This window comes from Triticum dicoccoides, chromosome 4B, assembly GCF_002162155.2.
Source record: "Triticum dicoccoides isolate Atlit2015 ecotype Zavitan chromosome 4B, WEW_v2.0, whole genome shotgun sequence".
In the NCBI taxonomy this organism is placed as follows: Eukaryota; Viridiplantae; Streptophyta; class Magnoliopsida; order Poales; family Poaceae; genus Triticum; species Triticum dicoccoides.
This window is the reverse complement of record NC_041387.1, coordinates 232725913-232736760: the sequence shown is the minus strand read 5'-3', so window position 1 is coordinate 232736760 and position 10848 is coordinate 232725913.

Here is a 10848-nt window from a genome sequence, read left to right as displayed (position 1 = left end):
CACACACACACAATGCTCACTGTTCATCCAATCGATCGGCTTCAGTTAGCGGCAGTAGCGAAGGAATCGCTCCATCGGGTTCAGTTAACAGCCATCGATCGATCGCTCGGGTTCAGTAACGCGTAGCCTGCAGTGCAATCGCTCGGGTTCAGTTAGAGGCCAACGCCTCGCTCGGGTTCAGATAGAGCCAACGCCTCGCACACACACGCGTACGTGTACAAGAGAAACTCGCATCGCTCGTCCCCCGACCTCCCACCGTAACCGGCAACGCCCCGAAATTTTCCTCCCCCTCGCTTCTACCACGGTTTTTTTCATCATGGACGGCCCAAAGAATGTCATGCAGCTGCGTCTCCAGCCTGCCCAGGACGAAAAGCCCATTTTCTGTCATGATTTTTTGTCATAGAAGTAGGAGCCCACCACATCTATGATGATACCGGGTTTTGTCACAATTATCATCATAGAAGTGTCATATGTTTGACAGAAAAAAAATTCGTTCAGCCCAAAATGTCACGGATGTGTCTTTTTTTGTAGTGAAGAACTAGAAAATCAGTAGGATATTTTATTTTCCCACACAAGACTTCAACATCTCTAACAATCCCAAGTGGTGTGATAGTGTCTCTGTTTGCAAGTTTAATAGTAACATCTATGTCTTCTTTTAGGGGGTGTTATATCATTCATAATTTCTTGGTATAAGGTAAAAGGAATAGCACTCACACTAGCACCTAAGTCACATAAACCATGATAAAAATGATCTCCTATTTTAACTCAGACAACAGGCATGCCAACAACAGGTCTATGTTTATCTTTTTCATCGGGTTTGGCAATTCTAGCAGCTTTTCATCACAGAAATAAATAACATGCCCATCAATATTTTCTACCAAGAGGTCTTTAACCATAGCAACACTAGGTCCTACTTTAATTTGCTCAGAGGGTTTAGGTGCTTTAATTTTACTTTTGCGAACCATAGTTGATACCTTAGCATGTTCCTTTATCCTAACAAGGAAAGGTGGTTTTTCAGTGTAAGCAGTAGGCACAACTGGATCAACATTGTAAATAATAACTTCATCCTTAGCTTTAACCGGTCCTTTAATTTCTTGTTTAATAGGGGGTGATATTTAAACTACTTCTCCTTAGGGAGATCAACATGAGTAGCAAATGATTCATAAAAAGAGGCTACTATCTCAGAGTCAACTCCATATTTAGTGCTAAACTTGTGAAAAGCATTGGTATTCATAAAAGATTTAACACAATCATACTCAAGCTTAATGCCTGACTCTTTACCTTCGTCGAGTTCCCAATCTTCAGAGTTGCGTTTAATTCATTCTAAAAGATCCTACCTGAATTCAATAGTCTTCTTCATAAAAGAACTAGCACAAGAAGTATTGAGCATGGATTGATCATCACGAGAAAGCCAAGCACAAAAATTCAGAATGATAATTTCCCCCAGGATAGAGTGATACTTTCTCCTTCACGAGGCCAAAATTATATATATAATTGCGATCATGATGAACTAGATGCATAGGATAAAAAAAATTGGTGCAATTCCAATTTCAATCGATTCCAGTTCCAAGATCCAATATCATCGCATATCCTATACCATGTTAATGTTTTCCCTTCAAAGATAAAGGGAAAAACTTCTTCTTGACTTCATCTCCGGGTGAACCTGCAAGCTTAAATAATCCACAAATTTCATCCACATGGATCAAGTGCATATCAGGATGTTCTGTTCCATCTCCTGCATAAGGATTAGCTAGCAGTTGTTCTATCATACCCAAAGGAATTTCATAATTAATATTTTCAGTAGGTGCAATAGGTTGAGGGGCAACTCTTTGTGTTTCTATTTGAGGTGAAGATACCCCGAACAAACCCCTCAAAGGATGACTTTCCATAGTAACAAGTGATGATAAATTTCAGCACGTAGTATAAATTTTTCCTTACCGAATTCCACTTAACAAGGGCACTTCAACCCCCGGCAACGGTGCCATAAAAGAGTCTTGATGACCCACAAGTAAATGGGATCAATCTTAGTCCTTTCGATAAGTAAGAGTGTCGAACCCAACGAGGAGCAGAAGGAAATGACAAGTGGTTTTCACCAAGGTAATTTCTGTAAGCACTGAAATTGTTGGTAACAGGTAGTTTGATAGCAAGATAATTTGTAACGAACAAGAACGGTAAATAAAGTGCGGCAAGGTATCCCAATCCTTTTTGTAGCAAAGGACAGGCCAAAATGGTCTCTTATAATAAGCAAAGCGTTCTTGAGGGCACACGGGAATTTCATCTAGTCACTTACATCATGTTGGTTTGATTCGCATTCGCTACTTTGATAACTTGATATGTGGGTGGACCGGTGCTTGGGTGATGTTCTTACCTGAAAAAACCTCCCACTTATGATTAACCCCCTCGCAAGCATTCGCAACTATGAGAAAATTATTAAAATCTAACCATAGCATTAAACATTTGGATCCAAATCGGTCCCTTACGAAGTAGCGCATAAACTAGGGTTTAAGCTTATGTCACTCTAGCAACCCATCATCTAATAACTACTCCACAATGCATTCCCTTAGGCCCAAATATGGTGAAGTGCCATGTAGTCGACGTTCACATGACACCACTAAGGGAATCACAACATACATATCATCATAATATCGAACACATATTAAATTCACATGATTACTTGCAACGTGACTTCCCTCGTGACCTGAAGAACAAAAGAAAATACTCAAAAAATATATTCATGCTCAAGACCAGAGGGGTCTTAAATAGCATAATGGATCTGAACATATAATCTTCCACCAAATAAACCATATAGTAATCAACTACAATATGTAATCAACACCACCAGTCACCCACAGGTACCAGTCTGAGGTTCCAGTACAAAGATTGAACACAAGAGATGAACTAGGGTTTGAGATGAGATGGTGTTGTTGAAGAGGTCGATGGATATTGGCCTCCCAAAGATGAGAGGGTTGTTGGTGATGATGATGGCTTTGATTTCCGCCTCTGGGAGGGAAGTTCCCCCGGCGGAATCGCTCCGCCGGAAGGCAAAAGTGCTCCTGGCCAAGTTCCACCTCGAGACGGCGGCGCTCCGTCCCAAAAGTCATCTCCTTATTTTTTTCTAGGTTAAAATGACTTATACAAGAAGGTGGGCACCGGAGGTGGGATGCGCTGCCCACCACCCACCAAGGTGTACCTGGGGGCCCTGGTGTATCGTGAGCACCTAGCAGCCCCTCTGGTAACTCTTTTCTCCAGTATTATTTATTTATTACAAAATAAATCTCCATAAAATTTCAGCTCATTTGGAGATGTGCAGAATAGGTAACTCTGACGTAGCTTTTCCAGGTCCAGAATTCCAACTGCTGACATTCTCCCTCTTTGTGTAAACCTTGCATATTATGAGAGAAAAGGCATTATAATTACTCCATAAAGCATTATTATGCATAAAAACATTGTAAATAATAGTAGGAAAACATGATGCAAAATGGACGTATCAACAACACACTCATAGCTCCATGTGTTTGTGTTTCTTCTTCTGGCTAAGTGTTTTGTTTCGGACCCTTTTATCCCTCTATTCTTTATCTTCCAAATCTTTATATTCCGTCATAGGAATGAAATTTGATCTGAAGAAAATTTCTTTTTGACGTCCTTGGTCGCGAAAGAAATTGACTTTGAACCTTATCCACTTTTGGTGTTTGCCTTCCTCAAACCTTTCGGTCTCCCGCTCAATTTCCGAGTTTCTCGCAGAAAACGGTTGCCACGTGCCCATGATCTCCACGATCGTGATCGTGGCCATCGAATGCGGAACGCCCGCAACTGTGGGTCGTGGATTTTCGAAGAGGTGGTTTAGTTCGCTAGCTATAAATACCCCTCCTAGTGTGTTCTTCCTCATTTGGTCCTCAAACCCTCGTCTGCTCTCCTCCCAAGCCCGTGCTAGAAGCAACTCCGGTGAGGTGCCTTACCGTGCAACTCCGGTGAAGTCTCATCGTAATTGATCACGTCAGTGCGGTATTCTTCCCTCCCGCTCTGTCATAGCTGTTCCAAGTAGCCAAGTTAGGGCGCTTGGATCTTGAATTGTTCCTGTCCTCATCTCTGTTCTTAGGACAATTTATCCTGTGGTTATTTTCTTTCATTTGTTTCTCACTAGTAGATCTTTAGGATTCACTAAGATTTAACCGGTATAGTTTGTAAATCTTCCTCATACTAGTTCTCCTCGATCTAGGGTTCATGCTTGCCTATCTGAAAGATTAGATAGCCTTTACTCTGCCTTGTACTTGCTATGGCTAGTTTGAAATCTGTCGAGGATATCTTTCTCTAACTCAATCATGGATTCCCTTGTTTCTTCCAAAAACATTAGTTTTCGTTCAAAAGTCCTTATGTGCATGTTTGTGACCCTACCCCATTTTCCCTCATATCTATTATTTTCACAGGTTGGTCATGGCATAGAGTTCAGAAGAGCATTCTGGTTCTGAAGGAGAATTGCCTCGGTTGCCACCCATGTCTGAACGAATGAGATTGACAGGAGGAGGAGAATCTTCAAAGTCTCCCAAAGCACCGAGAAAGAAATCTGAATCTAAATCGGAAGAAGATGATGAAGAGATTCCCTCTGCTCATAGTCAGCCCGAGGATGAATTGGTCATTGATGCTCTAACCCTTTTTTCGATGGAAAACCTAAAAAGGGTTGTCGTGGCAGAGAGAAGAACATAATTGCTGAAATGTCTGATCCAGAAGGTTACAAAACTCCACCTGGTGTTGAAACAACAACTGAACACAATAATAGACTGCAAAGGATTCGCCGCCACTGGGCAAAGAAATGGTTCAATCATGAAAATGTTCGCAAGAAATATCAGATCCTGTTTGCCTTCACGCCACCGTGGAATGACTATATTGCTGAAAATTGCCTTGGCCTAGATGATCAAAAAGTCAGACCACCTCCGCCTTCAAATGCTCACCCCGACTCCCTCAAAACCCTCGCTGATTTTCCCGACGAAGTGTCTAAGAGGGTGAAGGCCAAAGCCAAGCGTGAAGCTAGGCAAGCAAAGAAAAACCAAGTCGAAGCTCGAAATGTTGCGCTAACTCAGCAAGACGTCCAGAAGAAGAAGGATCGTGCCTCTGCCCGAAAGGAAAGCAAGGCAGGGAAATCAGTTTCCCCTCGTGCTCCCCGAAAGAAAACCACCATCAACAAATCCAAAAGAGTTGTTTTTGACTCATCTGATGGGTCATCTAGTGAAAATGATGCTGATGAAATTCCTATGTATGATCAATGTGCCATCCTCAACAAGACATACAAGACTGCATCACCAATGAAAGTTTTGCCCTCTCCAAGGAAATCACCAAGGATTGCACCCATTCCTCTCACTGAGAAACCTTCGGGTTCCGCTGCTCCATTTGTGAAGGGAAAGCTGCAGACTGAAGGAAAAGCTTATGCATCTGCAAAGAAAGCCAAACCCAGTGTTCCTTCTTCCACAGAGGAACATAAATATGATTTCAATCTCATGATTGATGTGATTGAGAGTGTTGCTTACGATGCAAAAAATATGATGATTTAAGCAGCCTAGGACTTCCTAATGATGTTACCAAAATGGTAACGAAACATTTCATCGAGCTGAGGAAAATTATCAAGAGGCTGAATTAGGTTGTCCAGGACAAGCAAGTTCTCGAGCAAATGTGGAGAGAGGCCAACACAGAATCCAAAAGGAAAACTCTGAACAAAGAAATTTTTTAACTCACCAAGGCTCTCAGACTTATGCGGAAGGATAAAATTGATTGGCACTCAAGGTTGAAGATGGAAGTATCTTAGTTGTGTGATAGGAGAAACGAGGAGATTGACTGCAAGGCAGATCTCGCTCAAAGAAGAATCAAAGAAGAAAAATGTCAGAAGGCTAAAGCAAGGGCCAGGAAACCGAAAGGAATTAAAGACCGCCGCCTTCAGAATGTTACTGTTGATGCTCCACTTGACTCCATTGCTCCCTTGCAACAAGTCCCACCTTCTCCATCTCACGAGGATGAACCTATGCAGCAGGCAGGCAATGTGGTCCTCATTATTCCAACTCCAGCTGTCCAAGTACAACCTGATGTGGTTGAAGCAAGATCCAGTTGATGAAGTTGAGGAAGAAATTGAAGTTGAGAAGGCAAATCCATCGCCTCCGAGAAATTTGCAAGTTGATCCCTCAGAATCAAATAAGGAGGAGACTGATAAGATTAAGGGGGAGCTAAATGCTTGTCGAGATGAAACCACCTCGATTGCATCATCTGGTGCCCCTACCCAGATGGATGTTGATCCTGCTCCTATTCCATTGCACCACAGTTGGAAGAGGAAGAAGAGAATGTTGATGAGCTGATGGCTCAAGAAGATGTTGCCCCACCAGTTGTGACCCAGGCATCTAAAAAAGTTGTTGTGTCTCAAGCCGAAGAAAACTCATCGAAAGAAAAGGCCCTAGTGCCCGAAGGACAGAAATCCGCTGAAGGAGTTCCAGTGAGCAAAAGTGATGGTCAGACAAGTGCATCAAAGCCATCTGTACCAGAGAAGTCAAAGAGGCCCCTTGCTCCTCTCAAGCCCATTGATGAAGATGTGCCAGCACCTGATGACATTCGGACCAAGTCAATGAGCGATGAAGAACACCTAAGAAACCCATTAGAAACATTTCCTCCATTTCATGTTGAAGATGGCCTGAATGGTCCTGCGTTCAATGAGCAGCTTCATCTTTTGAGGCTTGCATTCTTTGGGACCAGCCCATGTGATGGAGAAAGGACTTCATTGTCACCGAGATTCTAGACAAAAGAACAGGTTGTGTATTATCCTCACATATTGTTTGGCAAGAATCGAATCTTCAAGCACAAGATTCTGGATTTTCCAAAGGTCGAAAGTTTACCCTGTTTTCATCACACCATCGAACAAAATGAACTTGTCTTCCTGAAGAGTTTCCTGTGCTTCAATCATGGCTGGAATCATGAAGTAATTCTTCAGTTCTATGCCACTCTTTACATCTGAGGAGACCTCGCAAACTGCAATACTTGGATCCTCAAATGGATGACTGGAGAAGAAAGATCAAATGCTCGGTTGATCAGTTTTTGGCTCTGTTGAATCTTACTTGGTGTGAATTTCATATGGACCGTGAGCATAGACTGTACTATTGGGATGTTCCGGAAGCTCAACATCATCTGCTAATGGACCCCAAACTTGTTGGTGATGAATGCATTGAAGCAAATCCAAAGAATTTGGTTTACGAGAACAAAGTGTTGTTCTATATCCTCTACAACTCCCTCACGCCAACAAACAGGCCAGAAACTATCAATGGCATCGAAGGAAATGCTCTTCTAGCCACTGCTTAAGGAATTCATTTTGATGTTCCAGATCTTTTCATTCGCAACCTGGCATGTGCTGCTGATATTCCTCAAGCTTTGAAACCATATGCACCTTGGGTCATGTTTGCCATTGAGCAGCTGATTGAAGAAAATTTCATCTGCCCCCATACTCCAAAGGTCTTCATGCCACCAGTTCGTGACACTCCAGATTGTGAAAGATATCGGCGAAGGAAAGATACCGATGGATGCATCTGGTCCTGCTTCTGCGTGTTAAAATGCCCCATGAAGAAAATCCCTCTCTGTATGACATTTGTCTTTGCACTCAACAAGCCCTGAAAAGCCACATAAAGCTTGATCATAAAGTGAAGCTGGAAATGATGACTGAAATAAATTTGCTTCACAATTATGGTCGCCAAACTCTCCTGCATGAAAAGGAACAAAAGAAGCGCTCCTAGACCCTTCTAGGCAAGCATTATTCTTGCAAGCAACTTTTTGCGAAGGGTATCAAGAAAGCATATGATTATCTGGAGTTATCTGAAGTTCCTCGCATCCGAAGCAAACTCCAGTGTTTCCTTAGTGGTCTGCATCCACCGACCTGCTATTTGTTGAACCAGATGATGATCTTGAAGACACAGTTGGGACATTCATCTTCAAGCCAGATGCTCCTCGCGCTACTACTTCTGAAGCTGTTTCCAAAGCCCATGCTGCAACTCCTACTTCAGCCTCAACTATCCCTCGCTCTGCTTCGTCAAGTAGTGTGAATTCTGATTCTGAGGATTCTTCAAACGAGTAGTTCCCCGTATGCATTCTCTTTTATTTTTCACACTTGTTGACAAAAAGGGGGAGAAGAACATCGAGTGATAGATAAGCGGGTTATCTGCAGGGTGTTTCCATTCGCCATTTGCTTTTCTGTCGAACTATTTGGTTTGGAACTTAAAGCACCGCCTGTGGTTTTGAAATACTTGGTCGTCATGTACAGTTAATAACCCCACCTGCAATGCTATTTGCTTCCAATTATCTGTTTGCGGGTGAAATCGAAAGCTTACTTATTGCAATAGTTATCCTCGACACTTATCTTTTGTGGAGGGAAAGTAAAATCATTTCAAGGAGAATTGCATTTCATGCCTCTCTAGCAGAGACATTCTACTCCTTGAAACTATATATGTCTCATGTTTAGACAAGCTTTAATGATTATCTTTCGCTATCTAACCTTGAAGGAGAAGAAAACCATGTCTCAAGCATATCTACTTTGAGCAATATACTCATGATTCCCTTGCTCTAATTATCCTCGAACATCTAACATGCAGGGAACTTATATCTCATGTGGATTCAAATCATGTTCTGAGCAAAATTCTCTTGATTTATCCTTCGTCACAAATCATTTAAAGTATCCAATCTACCAAACTTATATTTTTCAAAGATTGCATGTGACAGGAAATATCTCAGACACTGTCAAGTGCATTGAAAGAGACCACGAATGAGATCTTATGTCAACGTCACTCTTACAAAGATTCATCTCTCTCCCTTCCGTTTTATCTACTATGAATTCTTCAAATGATGCATATCTTCAGGGGGAGCATGTTTTATCTTTGTAATTATCTCTCGTCTTTCATTTCCTTTGCATTACATTCCATTCTATTATCTATCCTTCGATGTATTCTGTTTTGTCAATAATCATCCAAAAAGGGGGAAATTGTTGGTGCAACACTTGCCCTCCTGTGTTTTGGAGATTGTTGAAAGAAACAGGCATGGACTAATTTTTTTGCTGGTGCAGACAGAGGGAAACAGTCCATGCAGAGTCGAAGAGGATGCTATCTCCGGTGTCAAGTTCAAGGAACTTCATCAAAGAATATCTGTGTTGGAGAAAAGAATGAGCTACATTTTTTGAAGTCATGTAGGCGAGAAGATTGATGTGAAGGAGTTAGCCCCTCAGAAATTATTGCTGACGTGAAGCAATTGGTTCGGAGTTTCTATCCAAAGAAATTGACTGCAGCGAATGGAAGTCGAAGACAAAGTGAAGATGTAACATTCATTTCATTCTTGTTCTTTCGTTTATTTGAGTCATAGAACCTCCGTACTATGAAGAGGGTTATAGGTTCTCGAAACTTAGATTCGATGTGATGCTTATCCCAAACCTATGTGAGACTGAGAGAAATCTCTTTGTGTTCCGAATGATTACCTCGCAGCAGTAGACGTTTTCTTCGTGTTGCAGGACAAACCTTCCGAACTAAGGAGTTACCATTACTTGCTCCGCAAGGAATGATACTGTTGTGCTCAATTTCCGTTGTTGGACTCGTGTCGTTCGACCATTGGCTGCTCCACTTACCCAATTTGGTCATTTCCCATCAGGGAAGGCTGCAACTATAATAGCCACCCCGCTCCAACATTGCCCAGTGGCTGCTCTGCTTAAGATTTCGAGAATATTGATTGGTCAACCCCTCTCCGAGTGATTTGAGTTTAAGATCCATCGAGAGAAAAATCAAGAGCCCAAACTTAGACAGTGGTTGAGCATCACAGTAGTTCTAAGTTAGAGTTCTTGTACCTATTACTCTTGAGAGTTGTCCATTCTCTAGACGGATAGGTGTTGGCTCGAGTGTCGAAGAGTTGTTGTCTTCACCGAGCAAGATCTTCAGCAACCAAGAGTCATTGTGGTTCATGAAGAGGGTCTATCAAAGGTTTGTAGATCACCGACAAGTATTTACCATGAGTGAAATCAACTGGAGTCTGATCAACTCCGAGTTGAAGGAGAATAGGGTAAAGAGAGTTTATCTTCTCTGTTAAATCACAACCCCTCCAACCAGACATAGTCCGTGTAACATCCCAAATTTCCAATTTGGCATGTTATACATAGGTCATCCATGCATATCATATTTTATTGCTTTTTCGTTTGCAATCCTCGAAATCCTAAGCAACTCAAGGACCTTCGGAGAGAGTTGGGGATTTTCCAATTTTCATATTTGAATTTTTTTTATCAAATAGTGAAGACGAGGATTTTGATTTTTAATTATTTCTCTTCGGAAAATATTTCATTTTAAATTAATAAATGAGGGGAGATAATATGACTTCTCCAAAACAATTGAAATATCGGAGGAAAAATGTTAAAATCATTATTTGGATTTTATTTGAGTTTATTCGGAATTTTATTTGCCCTAGAAAAATTTGCATGTTTTAAAAATTGCATTTTAGGGGCCAAGAAAAGTTCATCTTGTTCTAAATATTTTATTTAGACGGAGAAAACTTGTTTTGGAATTTCTAGATTTTTATTTATTTTTTTCTAGGATTTTTTTTAGTCGGCGGAATGTTTTTTTAAAAAAAAAACCACGCCGACCGGGCCAAGGGCCCAGCCAGGCCGGCCTGCCTCGCCGCCGCCTCCCCGCGCGTGCCGCCGTGCGCCGCACGGATGCCAAGGGGAGTCCGAGCCGGACTCCTCCCTGGGCGCCCCCTTCCCCAAGCCGGAGCCCCCCCTCCTTAAATACCCCACCCTGCCACCCTCACCACCACCCCGCCACCACCGCCGCCGCCGAGCAGCGCCCGAGCCACCGCCGCGCC